The 17,972-nt window shown below is 42.7% G+C and overlaps 1 pseudogene; it reads right to left on the bottom strand.

Annotated features, from left to right (window-relative positions):
• Positions 1-1,671: 1,671 nt before the first annotated feature.
• LOC130210769 (uncharacterized) lies at positions 1,672-9,430 on the bottom strand (annotated as a pseudogene).
• Between the last annotated feature and the right edge of the window lie 8,542 nt (positions 9,431-17,972).

The following is a 17,972-nucleotide window of genomic DNA, read 5'->3' as shown; positions in this document are numbered from 1 at the left end:
CGAACGAGATGAGTTTATTTGCTCTATATGTTGTGTTTTTTTCTTCAGTTTTGGTTAGTATTATGTGGAATCTCACACATGCCTGTTTACTGCAGAGGATCATTTGTTATTTAGACATGATATAAGCAGAGTTAAACTAAGATTTGTTTTATAATTTACAAGCCATTTGTAAAAAATAATCCAAAACTATATTATACAACATTTTTAAATGTTGGTGGTTGTTTAATATCGATATAGAAGTGTAATATTATATATCAAATGAATAAAATAATTCAACTATTTTACTCAAATCTTCATACAACAGGATGTATTTAGCATTTCATGCAATTGTCAGGACCTACATTATGGAAAAATCTGATTCACCAAAAACCTATTTTACCCAAATTGTTTTTAGAAATATCTTTCTTCGAGTCTTGTAAGTATACAGAAACTGTTTTGCATTGAGGAATGTAATCGACTAAAAAGTCCATATTCCACCTCTGCTACAGACTGTATTTTACCGACTGATTGATTTCTGCCTGACCATTCATGCACCATGACCCGACAGATTTATCTGGAAAGTAGCATCTATAAAAATGTAAAAAAACAAACTCAAATATAATCTCCTCGAATAATCATTTGAAGTTCATGATCTGTAGTTACAGTAATCATGACCAGATAACAAGCCGTTTCTTGATCTTTTATTAGAGGCGACATTGATATGGTGAGAAACAACAGCTGGAGAGTAATGTGATAGAGCACCAAGGGAACGCTCTTATATTTACTATAAGTTGGTCATTAATCTTTCACGCAGCCTCTTTTGTCCGGTCGTGGCTGTGTTTTTGAAACGAGACTGCTGAAAGGCTCGACTCGTGTCTGTCACGGAAACTCTGGCCGATTAATTGTGCTCGAGTCTGGATATCTGTGCTCTGCTTTGATGTCATCAGTAGATAAAGATCACAATGGTGGCCGCGGAAGATTGAAGGTAAGTTGGATGCCTCTGCTTTCACGAGGCACTTTTAATTCAACATGTGGATCTTGTTCAGTGGCCAGTCTGTGGTGAAACAGAGCAGCTCCCACACATTCAGAATCACATAAGTATTTAGAAGTGTGTTGAAAAGAACTATGCAAGCTCGCCAATAATCCCAAAATAATTTAAGCCTGTGACGGTCAGAAAACAAGAATATCATGCCGGTGGAATGATTCCACTTCTCTGTGCTCATACTTCTCACCTCTGTCCATTAACTGATCCTGTGGCTAATTGTTTAGCACGTGTGTGGCTAAGTTGCCAGTTGCGGGGAACGTAGCTCCGGGGATTGAATGTCAGTCCTCTGAAGAAGGCACCTGGACGTAACGCACTCCGCCATTATTTTAGTCGCCGGTTTACTGACTCATGCGGATTGAATGTGCCGTGAGAACATCTTGAAAGAAGCGTGGTCTTCAGAATATGCTAATTAAAGGTGATTTGTGTTGGAAATGAAACAATAAATGCAGTATCTTAAAAAAGCGGTCATGTTTATTAAAAAACAACAACAACACTGCAGTTGTGTAAAACACACAAATATCATTACTGTTCTGGATGAACCCAGGCACTTTCATGCTGCCTCTGTCCACACTGTTAGGCCCTCAACATTTTCTGCCAACACCCCACCCATCCCCACCCCCCTCTTTCCACACCATCCCCACAATAAAAGATGCATTGAATACAGTCATCATTTGACTTGACAGTTACAGGTGAATAGTGATACGCTTACTGCAGTATTTAAACACAACACCCAATCTTGGTGATGACTCGGTCGAACCATTTAACACATTAAATTCCTCCATTTTCTACACAAAGGGCCTTTTTATGAAGGTGACACATGTAATCATGGCGTTTCATAGAAAAAAAAATATTCGGTGTATAAAAGTCGATGATTTATTAATTATTGTGACATTAACATTTAGCGCGCGCAAAGAACATCGTTTTATTAGCCTTTTTTTTGTTGAAACATGATTAAAGGAGATTTCCTCTCCAAAGTCCATTTTGTGTAGTTTCCATCTCTGGGAAGCAAAAAAACAAAGTCAGAGCGACCGAACATTAAAGGCAGAATGAAACACATCCTTCATCACGGAGTCTCCTTGTTCCCATGAGCTCTTTTCCTCAGTGCACCCTCAGTTTGGTTTGGAGCGCCGGTTTGAGACTCAAGCTATTTTCCTCTTGGATCGTCCTTCATACGTAGTCTTTCCTTTCTAACCCTGGGCCTCCTGCGGACCGCGGAGCAGAGTAAGCCATTCGTGACGGGTTATACCTGGTCTCACGCGGCGGGCAGGAGCAGCAGAGCAGTGCGCCGCCAAGAATCAGGAGGGCAGCTGCCGTCCAGCCGATGTACAGAGCGGCCCCCAGCTCCCTCCGCTGAGCGTCGGTGAGCAAAGGGTTGTAGAAGTCCCTGATTATAGTGTTGGCCGACCAGGAGACAGGAATGAGCTGCATGACCCCGGCAACGATGAAGAAGACCCCGGAGATGATCATCACCTTGGACTTAGACGCCTCGTCTTCGATGCAGTTGGTGCACTTGGCCCCGGCGATGGCGACGAGCATAGCCAAGATGGCTAACAGGATGGAGATGACGGTGAGGGCGCGAGCGGCTTGGAGGTCCTGGGAGAGGGCGAGCATGGAGTCATAGACCTTGCACTGCATCTGGCCCGTGCTCTGGACCACGCAGGTCATCCACAGACCCTCCCAGATGATCTGAGCGGTCACGATGTTGCTGCCGATGAAGGCCGTCACCCTCCACATGGGGAGGGCGCACCCCAAGATGGCAATAATCCATCCCAAAATGCATAGGGAGATGCCTATCAACTCCAGCCCAACAGACATACTGAAACGTCTTCCTCTTCTGCTGTGTCACACCTGAGAGGAGACCACAAAAGAAAGCAAATTTGCAAAGAAGATCTCGAAAGTCAACCAGAGACCCAACTATAGTAATTAAGATGATTTCAGGCCTGACATCGGTGAGTGTGTGAAGTTCTGTTGCCTCAGCTTCACGAGTATCCTTTATAAGGCATATCAGGTGGAGGGGAGGAGTCCTCGAAGGAGCTGACATCACCAAAGGGGGAGGAAGTACCTGGACACATTCTGCTCTCGGCTTACATGGCCAGCTTCACAATGGGCCTGGCCACAAAGAGGCCTTTCACAGCTGAAAGGGCATGCTACTGTTGCATGTGTTATTATAACCAAAGGAACAGGTCCAAGCTGGATTACGGCTTCATGTATTCAACATAACGGGATTATTTTTCATTTCATGGACAGATGCAAGGAAAAAAAGACAGATTTCTTTGTTGGAAAACAAACGATTTCTCTATCATGCTGACCAAAATCTGTGTAGAACATTTATGCTTTTTCAAAAATGTACGCATTCAATAATCACTAAAACAATTTTAATCAGATCACTTTCTCATAATTAGTACAGATTATCTCTGCAGGTTTGATGATGTTGCTCTAAAAAGAAAAAGGCTAATAAATGAAGAATGCCTGATCCAGTAAAGCCCTCCTAACCTTGTTATCATCAGTGTAGTGAACACCTCCACAACACCAGCCCTTCAGCTGGAAGTTTCATTTTGAAAGCACACAAAACCTTATGACCAACAGGACTGGACCGCAATAGCTGATTATTAGTTAGTTGAATAGGTATTTTGTTTTCAATTTCAGTGTTGGATATTTTTATTCTACAAAATTGTAACACGCTGGAATTACAAATATGCATACCAAATTGAAAATGCTTCTTATTCAATAGCAGATACAAATCCAAAGACCAATACAGTAGAGTGACTGAAAGGGATGATTGGAAACCTCCAGAGAGCTGCATCACGCACAGGCTTCAAAACAGCAGCCTCAAAACGCTGCTGTTTAAGGGGACGTGATGTAGAGGTTAGAGGTTCGTCGACACTTGTACACACACACACAGGGTTGAGGAGGTATCAGTGCCCCGTGGGCACGTTCAGTTCTCCCATTAAAGTTATAGGACTTGCAACCTAGTCTCCATAGGGGGAGGGGGCGGGGCTATGCCGAGACCCACGTAACACAGAAACAGGAGGGTCGCCTCTGTTCTGGCGTTAACGTTGGTTACTCTCTGTTTGGTTAATCGGGAGCGCTCTAAAAAACCACACTGGGTGCAGCACTTCTTCTCTTGGCGGGCCCACATGCGCTCTCCTCACTGGGAACAATTGAAAAAAAATAAGCTGTCTGTAACCTGAACCCCTTCAACTTTACGGTTCCTTCAGTTTACGGCTCACCATTAAGGTGGAATTACGAGGCTTTCACCTGACAACGGTGTTATGTTTGATGGGCCTTAATGACTCTGCAGAATGCCCTTGAAATTCTTCGGGGCTGGGACTGTCTCCCTAAAAATCCCCCATCCACTGTTGACAGTCCCTCCCCCTCTGACATGAAACAGGCCCATTGTTTGGGAAGGCAGCTCAGATAGTTGAGTGTGGGGAAAGCTGACAAAGTAGCGGTTCTTGTTATCATAAAGCCAACAGACATGGGAGGCAGCCAGGTGGGTGCTGTGAGAGAGACTCTGGCTGTGTATGCAGGGGGCACGTTCACTTTCCACCAGTTGAATATCAATCATTTTACGTAATTCTACGTATTGCTTATGGATGTCCGTTATGTTATGAAGGGAATCGCGGAATGTACGACCTACAGTGACCTAAAGGCCCATCGAAGTATATGCAATGGCCACATTGTCTACTGTGTAGTAGTGGTTCCCAACAGTGTGCTCAGCACACATTGGAGGTTGCAGTATAATTCAGAGCATAGAAATATATTTGTGCTGATATTTTTGCTGCTGAAAGGTTATTTATATTTTATATGACTTTCCTCAAACTTTCAAATACACAATAATGATGACAGCCAGTTAAAAAACACATCATTTTTAATGAAGAAAAGTAACGCTTTAGCCAAAACAATTCAAATGCACTGATTTACAAATTTAACAATTATTGTCATGTATAAAACACAGGGCACACCACATCACTAACATATAGTCATTAGCATCAGTGCATCCAGCAGCCTCAAAGTTACACACGATATATTGAACACAGGAAAACAAGTTTAACGTGGGCTCTGTTCTAAACATTATAGTTGTACATTATAGTTGGACTCAGCTTGCTATAAGAAAGATGACTGTCCTCTCCAGGTCTCTCTGGAGTCATTTCCTCGATGGCTAAAGGGTGGGAAGAGAGCAGGTGCGAGCTCAGACATAGTCTCTCCTATCGTAACCACTTGGGGCGAGCGACCGAATTTGTTGGGAGTACATCATCTTTGATGGAGGCCCATACCTTTTCTCAGGTTGCGGGGGACAACTGGAGCACAGAATGCCCCCTCCAATGAGCAGAAATGCGGCTGCAGCCCAGCCCAGATACAGAGCCGCACCGATCTCCCTCTTCTGTGCCTCGGGTATGATCGGACTGTAGAACTCCATGATGATGGTATTCGCAGACCATGACACAGGAATCATCTGGGTCACGGCAGCCAGGATGAAGGCCACCCCGGCAGCGATCATCACCCGAGCCTTGGCCGACTCCTCGTCCACACAGTTGGTGCATTTCGCCCCCATCGTGGCCACCAGGACTCCCACGATGCCCACCAAGATGGAGATGATAGTGAGGGCGCGGGCGGCCTGGAGATCTGAGCTTAGTGCCAACATGGAGTCGTGGATTTTACACTGCATCTGACCCGTGCTCTGGACCACGCAGTTCATCCAGATGCCTTCCCAGGTGGTCTGCGCCGTCACGATGTTCACCCCGATAAAGGCCGACACTCTCCACATGGGCAAGGCGCAGGATACAATGGCCAAGATCCATCCCAGGATCGCCAGAGTCACTCCAAGTATCTCCAGTCCCACTGAAGGCATGTCTGGGCTCTGCGTGAGACAAAGTGCACAGAGGTCTTTTCTATCCAAGTCTTTAGGAGCAGGTGGAATGAGTATTCCCCGGAGTGCTTATTGCTCATATAAGCAGCAGATTTGTTTTTGCGCAGAAGGTGGAGTCACTTGGTCATTGGCCACAGACGAGTTCAAATCGCCCAGTCGTGGTATGTGAACGGCCTCAGCTTAATCATCCACCTTCCTCGCCCCGGTAGCTCTCCCCCATATTTGGGTGAGGAGAGAGTAAACAGAGGGTCTGTATCTCAGGTGGAGTGGTTAAAGAATAACAGACATGGTAAAGACCAGAGGAGGAATGATTGAAAGTGGAAGGGAGAATATCAACTCCCGTTGGTTTCCTCGTTGTATTCCTCTGACAAAGGAGTCAGTTAAGAATTCTGAATTGGATTCTGACAAGAAATATTACATAATTGTATGGCTTGTGTTTTTAACAACTGTTGTTGTAAGAAGGGGGTTGTGAATTATAGAGAGGCACTGCAGACGTGGGAAAAAATGGATCAGGTTTGTTCTTTGGAAACCATTTGTGGGAGTATTCTGATTATCTGAAGAGTGTTTTTGTAACTGTCCGGTTGGAGCCTCTGTACACCCTCTAATGGAAAAATGATAAAAACCATCATCACAAGTTCTGTGGAAAGTCTGCGTGTTTCCATTTACTCTCACCATCATCATTTAGCGGCTCATAAGCGATGATACATTTTTGTTTCTTAGATTTTTTTACTGCGAGTGTGTGAGAGGAAAAAAAATACCTCCAACAGATTTTGTAGGGTTCGAGATGATAGAATTCCTCTCCACCCGAAACAGATCCTAAAATAATTTCATTCCAAAACCACAAGATATAAAAGAATGCTTAATAGAGTTGGAAGTTAGTGCTGCAACGTAATGCTAAAAATACAACTCTCCCCAGCTGCCTTGGGTCACCACGGGATGTTAATGCCTGAGACCGAGTGCAGGAACTGCACTGCAAACAAGACGACCCCCTCTGCACATACAGCATCTGCATGTGCAAGGCACACAGGATTATAGATTATGGACAGCGTATGCATTTCCTTCAGGACGTAGACATGTTTCTAGAGATGATTCTAGAGAGTTGGCCAGACAAATCGTCTCTGTGCATGTGCAAAACGGGCACACGGGAGGGGGGGAGGAGGGGAGTCTTATCAGTGACCTTGCTCTGAAGATCGCAGTGCATCATGGGATTCAACCTCCATTTTACTTCTGCACGAGCCACGGAAAACTACACTCCTCTAAGCGCACTCAGACCTCCGGGAGTTTTGACCTGGACCCCTCATCACACTCAATCTGAGCAGCACCGTTGCCGAGTTATCGTCTGATTGCGCAAAAACCCACGTACATTATTTAAGAACTGTCTCATGAGGTGATGTCGTCTTACTCATGCACACGTTACTTTGTCAGCGTTCGTGGTGGCTTTTTCGTTGTAACTCCTGTGAAGTTGGAGCTGGTGGGAGATATTATCCCTTGTCTTCACTGGGTTGTTGCACATGACTGCACAGATGGGCACAGTTACACATTCCTGCCAGCAGGGTCTGTGGTCACTCATAAGGGGGGGGGGGTTGGAGGATGTTTAGAAGCCTCTCCTTTTCGATCATTAACCTCATTGCTCAAGCCAAAGCAAGTTGAAAAAGCAAGAAATGATTTTGATGTTTATCTTTGTGTCTTGTACTGTCATTGTTTTTGCGTTGCTGATAATTTGCAATGCAAGCTTGTAGGTCTTCTATTTCTATATATTGTAGTAAGTTCTAAAATGTTTGAAAGTACCTGAATGAGATTTTGGAAAGTCTCGAAAGGAGGCTGTGTCCTGTTGGTTCCACTGCTGTGTTCACAGATTGGCATACAGATTGAAAATGTCAAAGTGTGGTTCAGTGTGATGTTAAGCCATGAGGAGCAGCTCAGCACACAACGCATGTAGGTGACCCTGAATGCAGCACTGTTCAGGTGTTAGCAACTTTCCACAACAAATTCAGAGGGATTTTATTTATTCTTTATTACAGTATCTTCTTTTGTTTTGTCATTTATAATTTTAATCTTAACAATCTTCATCGACTCTTTGAGACTTTCGATGCACTTTTATGACAGTGCCATCCTACCTGGGGACGAAAGTCAACAGATGGAAGGCGTCTGATCAATAGGGTCTTTGTGGCTCAGTTACAGTGCAGGTTACACACCCCAGCAGAAGGAGACTTCGGTTTCGCTCTCGCAAATAGAGGACGGGCTACAATGGAAGCATACGGCGCTCCTCTGAAACAAACCACCCATTGTTTCGTTTCCCCCATTTGCATTTTAAATAAAATACCTAATTTTGCCATGGAACTTCATATAGGCCACATTCTGATCTACAGCTGACGTCTGCCCTAAATAACTCATGCAGGCATGTAACTAATGTTGATTTAACAGTCAAGGTATGACTCTTAGGCATGAAAGTGCAGAATTACAAAGTTTATCTTCACCATGAAAAAGACTTATAAATGATCACATTCTTTAAAAAAAGTTTATATAAAACTTGCTTTCATCAGAAGTAAATTGCACAGAGGTTGTGTATTTATTTCAGATAAGACACCGTCTGAATGTTTCTTGGGGAAAGAAAGCTTGTAAAAACCTACATTAAATGATGTATTGAAGGCAATCTAAGAAGACCACCACTACAGAAACACATCATGAAGAATGCATCAGGCATTTATAACCTCATGTCGTACTTAATGTCCACGATGCTGCATTAACATCTAAGCCACCAAACATCCACCTGCTGTGCACACGTTTGCTGCACCACCGGTCATCGTATCTCCACCCGCGCCCACATGTCACATGTTCAAACATAGTCTCTTCTGGGGTATCCATTCACTGACATGATCTTGACAGCCGAGTAGTCCGCCCGGGGGGGCGCGGAGCCACCGCCGCTCGGTGCGCTGGCCGGCCTGGGTGGGCAGGAGCAACAGAGCAGGGCTCCCCCGAGTATGAGGAGGCAGGAGGAAGCCCAGCCAAAGTACAGAGCATTCCCAAACTCCCTTTTCCCCGTCTCCTGCAGCAGCGGGTCGTAGAAGCCCAGGACGATGGCGTGCGCCGTCCAGGACACGGCCACCAGCAGCAGCAGTCCAGCCACCATGAAGGTCACTCCGGCGGTCACCACCAGCCGCGGCTTGCTGCTCACATCTCGGCTGCAGTTGGTGCACTTGGCGCCGGCCACCGACAGTCCGATGCCCGCGATGCACAGCACCATGGAGACGATGACCAGAGCGCGGGCTGCCTGCAGGTCCACCGGCAGCCCCAGCATGGAGTCGTGCACCCTGCAGTGCATCTGACCCGTGCTCTGCACAGAGCAGTTCATCCACAGGCCTTCCCAGATCACCTGGGAGATGACGATGTTCTGACCGATGAAGGCGGCCACCCGCCACATGGGCAGGCCGCAGGCCACCATCACCCCCAGCCAGCCGGCCACGGCTAGGATCATGCCGAGGATCTCCAAGCCTGCGGAGTACATAGTCAGAGCTGGGGATGAAGAAGGAGCTGAACAAGACTCTCTTTCCAGGGCTCTGTGGGATAGAAGGCCCCTCTGTGTCCGCAGGCTCAACCCTCCCGAGATGAAGACGATATCGGATCTCGTTGGCTCGATGTCCTATAAGACTTTTTGAGTGAGAGGGAGAAACAGATTCTACCTTCTTTATACAGCTTAGACGACTGAAGGTGGAGTCAACTTAAGGTGGCATTGTGTTTACCTTCAAGCTACACTTGCAAATAGGAATGATTTCACATTTTTACTGTAATTCTTGTCACATGGGAAAATCGTCAGTATTGTTTTTGAAAAAATATATATATAAAGCTGTCAGCCTACTTGAAGAGACTTTGGATGCCAGTAAAGCATAACATGTGATGGATTCTGGAGGATGACGTTGTCTTTAACCACATTTAAAGAATAAAAGCTAACAGCAACTATTTTGTAAGTTCTAAAATTATAATGTATTACATGAGGATGCTTGTACTAGCATTCCATATTAAGTCTTTTAAATGTGAGTATCTGTGTATGTGACATGCGACAACCTTGAGGAACATTGCTGAATCACGATCTGAATGAGATCCCTGTTTAAAAAAAAAAGCAACAATGACAGTCCCTGTTTTTGGCTGGTCGGATACAAAACCCCTCCTGGGAGAAAAAAACACACACACACCGGGTTTGAGCTAACAGGCCTCGTTGTCAGTGGACATGTTCGAAGCGTTGTCCTCATGGAGGATATATGGTTAAATATTATTTTTTTAAACTAGTTTCAAAAGCACTTGTTACTCTTGTATATCTCCATGGGATATAATATTTCACATTTCAAAAAATAAATACATACCCAGGAATTGAGATCTGTGTAACTAATCCCCTCATATGGTCATTTTTTGAGAACCTCAAAGGTTAGAGAGAATATTTAGTTTTAGGCCAAAACACAACTTTCTTCACAAATCAATATAACAAAAACTCTAAATTACTATGATTTTACTTTGTTTCATTTATATTACTGTTAAATCCTTAGCTGGAAATTCTCACATGGAAATATGAAACCAAACAAGGAAAGTGACTTGAAAAAGATACAGAAATATCCTTTTTGTTTTTACCTTAACCCAAGCTGAAATGACTTTTTATCTGAGTCAGCATCATTCTTTTAGCAACATGTGCACCAAATGAACCAAAGAATACCTCAACAGGTGGGGCTACGTGACCCTCTTGTTGCTCAACAGACAACAGCCGAGCTCTGTGTCATTCAGGCTTTCCTCTAATTAACAGAGGTCAGCTGGGGTCACCGGCCATGAGTGTCTCTGTTATCTTGTGGTTAACCCCCTCAAAAGGCACACATGTAAACACACACACACACACTCACACACTCATCCTCCCACACAAACGTAGACACACGCTCTGGAACGGAGAGCAAAATAGGAAGGAAAAGCTTTTTCAAAAACATCAGCTTTGAATAATCTCAGTTGGTTCAGCGACTATGGCTTTTTAAGAACTTAATATTCATCTCTGGTAATACATTTTTAAAGTTGAGACATGCCGTTAAAAAAAATGCTTTTACGTGATGCTCTGGTTCAAAATTGTGCACCTAATTAACAATATATGCAAAGAAAGCAGGTTGTGTGTGGAGCCACAGTTGTCTGTAGCACTTTATGGCACTACCACATTGAGCGGCCCTATCAAATGCAAAGGATTCGATTTGAATGTGTCTCGTAACTCCCGTTGCACCCCCCCCCCCCCCCCCCCCCCATCCCTACTTGTAACCAGGCGGCAACCTCTGGTTCTGCCGAGTACTGCCAATTTGGAAGTGAGTTAAAACGTTAATTCTCTCTACTGACCAGCAGGGGGCGACTCCTCTGGTGGAAAAAATAAGACCGATTCTATAGAAGTTTCTAAGAAAATAACTACTTTTCTCTTGATTTATTCCCTCAGTAAACATTTTAAATATGAGTTTATGGTCTCAATCTCTAGTTTCAAGTCTTCTTCAATACAGCGTGATTTTCATTTAGTTTATTATGACCCATTTAGAGTCAAACAGACCATAAAGCGGAGTATGCTTTAGAGCGGGCTTACTGAGAGTGACATTTCACTGCTACTACCAGAGACATATACGGGGTCTCTACGTCACTCCTCCACATTCCAAATATGGTAACTTCTGTTCACTGGTTGCAAAAAACAACAACATTGTGACGACCGTAATCCAAAATGCGACGGCAAAATCATCAGAAACGATTCATAAGATCTGTGAGGTCTATGAGGAAAGATGTTGGACATAAGACTGAAACTGTGCATTATACAATAGGTGTATGTTTTAACAGGCAGAGGGAGCCACTGTTGCATTCCCCTGTGTTGTGGTAATTATGTTCATCTGGTTTAGCAGAAACACGTTCAAATCCAAGCTCTTTAGTCATTGGTGGATGCATTTCTGATAAGCAGATAATTCATAAAACATTTTTAAAACGGTTTTCTTTTTACGAATACAAATTCAAGTTGACTCTGTTTAAATGTTCTTCCACATACTTCATGTGAGTGCTTATCCTGATCGTACTGGAGTTTATGTCTTTTTATTTGAATTAGTTTCATTATGGGAACATTGGGTGCATTTCTGGGGTACTTGCCATGCTCGCAAACTCCCAAAATGTAAGTGAGTAAGTTCGTAAATATTTAAAGTTTATTTATATTGCACTTATCACAGATAAAGTGTCACAAAGTGCAGTACAGTAGTCAATTAAATCAATCAGGCAATAATGGACCAAAACATATATCAACAGAACACAGCAGAGTACAATGCAGTAAAAGATGGTGCAATAAAATAAATAAACAAACAAACAGATAAGATTTTAAAAATGTGGCAGACTTGTCATGCTTGGTGAAAATAGCCATCTGATATGGGCGTCAAATGTGTGGTTTAAAAAATGGCTCTTGAGTTCCTACAAGAAATTCGGCAGGCGCTCTGCCTACTTACATTTTCCGCCATTTAGAATTTTGTGAAAAAGACATAATTTCATAATAATTGTTTTGTTTTTCAAATCTCATAACTTCAGAACTATTCGGAAACTGCTCCAATCTTTCAGCACTGTCGCAATAAACAGCTCACCATTCTGCAACATATACAAAAAATTCACACGCGGAGCTCGTGGTGTGTAGTTACTCTGTAATTTGCGAAATATGACTTGAAATTTCAGCAACTCAGACTCCATCTTGAGGCAACAAGCGTAACCCTAACCCAATGACTTTAGTTTCTAAAACACGCTGGTAATACCTCACTCTATCCGACACACAGAGACTGGTTCTCATTTTAGTTTGGCCCTTTGCAATTCTCTTTTCACTGACTATATGATTAGACTTTTGAATCAGGTTTTTTGTTTTGGGTATAATCGTCCTGAATTGACCTAGATTTACATTAAAATCTATAAATTCAGCAACAGCACAACCTTTCCTTTGTAAAACCTTCTGTTGAGCGTATTCTTTATGATGAGTAGCAAAGCCATGTTGAGTGCCCTGTGCAGTAACGTAACATACGTTCATGTGTGCCTGTGTACATTGCGGTGCTGTTGTGCGCATGCGCAGAATAAACGGTCAGTGTCGTCTGTCCTTTTTCTCCCGTGAATGCTAGCTACTAGGAGCTACTAGCTAACCACTTTGGTGACTCTGTAATAACGAAGAGAGCTGCAGGAATGTCTAACGCTACACCTTCCAAGTGATGATGTAAAGTAGAGACTTTTTAAAATCATATAAAACCAAACAAGACTGACATTCCTGCAAAATCATGCATTCAATTCAACTGCATGCATGATTTACGGGGAGTCAAAGCCCGCCCACATACTTCTATCTCATGCAGGCACCTGCACAGACATTTTGGGGGGCAGGTGCTCAAACCCAAAAAAAGGGCACCCAATGCCAAAAAAAATAATTCTGACAGAGTTGATGCATTAGCAGCATTACAGTGATGATGCAATACATCCTTGACCTGCGTTTCCTCTGGCAGCATCAGACCGCTAGCTTACATTTTCTTTATGAATAAAGATGAATTATTATATAGCAACAACAGTCGGCCTACAAGAGTTCTGATTGGCTAATGGGTCGTCATGCCAGCCACGTATTGCCTTCCTCGCTGGTCTGATACAGATCCGTATTGCCCTCTTACGTCATTTTCAAAATGAGCGAAATTGATAGACAACAGCCAAGAGCAGTGGTCCTCAAACTCGTGAGCGTCGCGAAGCAGGTCGGGGCGAAATTCTCACAAGAACTCAAATAAATGCCCCGTCGGAAATTAAAACACATTTGGGGGGAGTTTATGACAGAGAGAGTAACTTTTATTCTTAAATACTGATGAATGAAAAAAGTGGGCTCCAGCAAAAAGGGCACTTTTCTCATCCAGGGCAAAGGGGCTGGTGCTTGAGCACCACTAGGGCTCTATCTGTGCACGTGCCTGATCTCATGCACATGTGTGTTGTAATATATTATAGATATTATCTCTGACTAACAGGCCAGTCTTTATCCGCATCACACATGGACATGTAAGGGAGTTCAACTTCAGTTGTTTTCCTTGCAGGTGCACCTTTGAAATAGACATGTCGTCACTCGCAGAGCGCAACCTGCTGAGCATTCACCTGTCATGGGAACGGGAGCGAGTCAGACCGGTTTCCTCCAGGTGTTTACTGGAGGTTGCTGTTGCTTCACAGTGAGCTTTCCACCAGAATATTAGATTTTGATTTTGTCTCCATTCAGTGAGTTCACTCTTTGTTTTCTTTGGATTTTGTTTGTTTATACGTTTATTTCATTTTTATATCATTACAGCAGATATAATTGAAGCCCAGATGTAAAAGAACATGTAGCCTATACGGAAGTGAATTAATAAAAAGTGAAGAAGCAAAAGTTGTTCCTGTGTTTTATTTCAAAGCAAAAAAAAGCCCTGACCACTGTCTCCAACGGTGAGCACCAAAGGAGGAACTGAACGGTCTGATGAACTTGTACTTCCATTTTATGCAATATTTATGCAATGTTTTTAATAAACTGAAGGACGAAGTGTTCCTTAATGTGTTGATAAAATTATCCTTCTTCTTCAGAAAAAAAAATATTTAAAAGAGAGAGAGAGAGAGACTTTAGAGTACGTTGAAAGCACATCTTATATTCTACATCTTATCCCCTCTGACTGACCTGCACATCACTTATTTCTTCACTTTAAAAACACTTGTCACTTTAAACTTACACTTACAGTACACTGTTTAAAGTACTGTTACCTGTTAGTCTTAATTGAATATTTAATATTCTTCTAAATATGTTTAAATTCTTGCACAATGTTATCATCCAATGTTGCACCACCCACCATGACAATTTGCTTGTATGTGAAAATATACTTGGCAATAAAAGGTTCTCATTCTGATTATGATATATACTGTATATATATATATCAGTGTGGGTCATGTGTGTGTGTTAACAAATCTACAGCACTAAAATACATCCAGCAGCATAAATAGTAAAACATCGACTGGGAACCTTTTACAGATTAATAAATACTTTTACTTTTGACACTTAAATAAGTATTCTTTTTTCCCGTCCTCGTCTCTCTCTTCTATTGAAGTTTTCAGGTTTCTGTTTGTGTCATGTGATCACGCATCATGTCCAGACACGCATGAGTCACTCAGGATCGCACAACCACAATCACCTGCTTCACCTACCCAGTGAAACTGTGACTGGTACCCACCCACACACACACACACACACACACACACACACACACACACACACACAGACACACAGACACAAACACACACAAAATATTCCTCCTCTGACGCCTGAAACTACGTCAATTTTTTTATTACCCAAACAAATACTTCCTCATCATGTTTCATATGTTTGGTACAGTGAAGTAACGACAATGAACTTGTGATTTAGCTCCACATGCATAATTTTCACTTTATTGTATTCTAAAATAATAGGTTTTCTTTGTAGCTGCTCAACAGGGAGTTCCTCATCATATTTGGAGATTGGTATAATATCATATCTGTGCTGTACAGAGTTTCTTCAGATTGTACTACAACAATGAATCCATGCTCAACAGTCAACCATCAACAATATGACTCAAATCAGCGATATTGCCACTTTGTATCTTTTATACAAAGATTTGCACAACAAATAAAATCCATAAATCCACCACACAAAACTATTTTCTCTGTTCTTTCACCCAAAATATAAATGACAGAATACAAGGGAAACAAGGCAATTTAAGTATCCATTCAATGATGGAAGAACGATTTACCAAAAACAAAGGCCTTATAGTTTAAAAGCGTCTATTCATCTGATCAAACCCCCTCCTCCCCCCCCCCCATCACACACACACACCAACTTTTCGCAATAGCTACTGTATGTACTTGTAGATTGTACAAAAGAATAGCTGAAATAATGGAAAAGAAATAAAGCCAAATAAAGACACCGAACGCTTGTTTGAACTGTAGGCTGATGTTGATTTAAAAAGATCTGTTTTATTGATATTCCGGCTGATCCAGCGAGTTTTGACTGAAGGGTTGGACACCTGAGTGAGCGCCGAAGCCAGCCGTTACCCGTCAGGTCTGGGCGTGCCTCGAATGGCATGCCGACACTTGTTACCGTGGCTCCCTGCGGCCTTTTCTCACGGCTGCTGGAGTCTTTTCAGCCGCTGCTGAACACTTTGCACTGTGCAACGTGGCCTCGATGGAGGAACCTTGATGGAGGAACCTTGATGGAGGAACTCAAGGATTTCATTCACTTTCTAGCAATTTACCAAACACTGAAAGTTTGCATAATTAAAAAATGTACTTTCAATAACACGATTGTGCATAAACTTCTGCATTTGGCATGACTTTATAATTATTCAGCTGATTCAGGGGGTTGTCGGTGTGCTGAAGTTGCAGCAGCATGTATGCAAATCTTTCGAAGACATGAGACTAATCTCACCCTGAAACCATCTCTCCTCGGATTCCTAATTGTAGAAATTCCTCCCTGCCTCCCTGTGTGTGGAACCCAATCTCCACGGCCAGGCCCCGAGTAGCTTTAATGATCCTACCTCGGATAAAATAGAGGCATTATAGTCCTAACGGTGGTTTTGGCCCTTAAACACTGCCTCCATTCATTTCTGGAAGAATCTGATTTTCTCTCTCTCTCTACCTCTTTTTGCCCCCTCTCACCATTCTCTCTTTTTACAACAGTGTGTCAACAGGAATCACTTGGCCTAGAGTGTCTGCCATTTCCCCCGAACATCTCCCCTCCTGATACCTCCTGATACCTCCTCGCTGCTGCGGCGAGCTGTCGATAAATCGAGGCGGACCCCTGGACTGCAGAACGCGCTGACGGAAGGAGGCCTGCAACCCTTCGGCCTCGAAGGACTGACATCATCACAAGGTCAGCTTTATTCTCTTGGTTGTTTTCCACCACACTGCACATACTCATATCAAGCGTTGTGGACGATTGTTTTATTTTCATTATTAATGGAATTTGTATTACAAAATCTTGTTTTTGTGTTCTACAAATTACAAAAATATTTTATTTTCTTGGGCCATTGATGCTCTTCTGTTCATGTTATAATACTTTGCGAGTGAGCCGTTTAAATCAGTGTCAGATTTAACATGTCCTCGATTCTTAAATGTATAATACATGTGTTATTGGGCAGGGGGACTGAATAATAAGAGAACCATCTCAGCATTGAGCAAAGCAGCTTCATTTTATAGTTCATAGTTGATCAAAAGTAATTAAATTATTATGGATAAAACTGTTCAATATGTGTTTCCGTTTCCCTGACGTACAGCGGTAATAAAGTCGTTTCAGTAGAGGCCAAGAATCTGAGACATATTCACAATGGTGGACCTTATTAAATCCTGTGCACCACATATTTAGTCATAAGACTAAGACATATGTAATGATACTAATGTTCTTGCCCACTTATTCTGACATTTTCACTGTGTGCGATTGGTGGTCGTTTGTCTATTCCACTTTTTGTGTCAAACTGATTGAAAAAAAGCCAATGACAAGCAGAAACTGGTTCATCAGAGGGTCAAATGATGAAAAACCTTGAAAGTCTGAGAACAACTTTGCTGTGTCTCAAGTTTGAATGTTATAATACCTGCTCCATTACAGCCCGAAAATACTCCAAAAAGTAATATTTTAAGTCACTGTTACCAACGTACATCACACAAAATGTGTATTAACAAAATACCAGACCTATGAAGCAAACTGATGGCTTTTTGCAAACTAAAAGTGAAGTCAAATAGTTCAAAAGCAAAGTAGTATTTTCATTCACTGTACAGGACATAAGAGGAAACAGAAATAAAAGGACAAAAAAAGCTATCGAATGGCTTCTTTGTGGGTGCGGCTGAGGGCCTTTTTCTGCTAAACCAATTTAAATATGTGTTAGTCACAGTGTGGCTGTTCCACCTGCAAAGAAAACTGACATGATGACACATGAAGCGGGCTGGGGCGGGTAGTCGTCGCGTCACAGCTCCGTGCAACAATGTGTGTGTGTTTGTGTGAAGCCCCTCCCGACTTATGTATATAAAAGAGGCGCTCTGACCTCCCTCAGACATTGA

Source organism: Pseudoliparis swirei, chromosome 20 (assembly GCF_029220125.1).
Source record: "Pseudoliparis swirei isolate HS2019 ecotype Mariana Trench chromosome 20, NWPU_hadal_v1, whole genome shotgun sequence".
NCBI classification, from domain to species: Eukaryota; Metazoa; Chordata; class Actinopteri; order Perciformes; family Liparidae; genus Pseudoliparis; species Pseudoliparis swirei.
The sequence above is the reverse complement of the archived record's forward strand: the minus strand, read 5'-3'. Positions and strand labels throughout refer to the sequence as shown.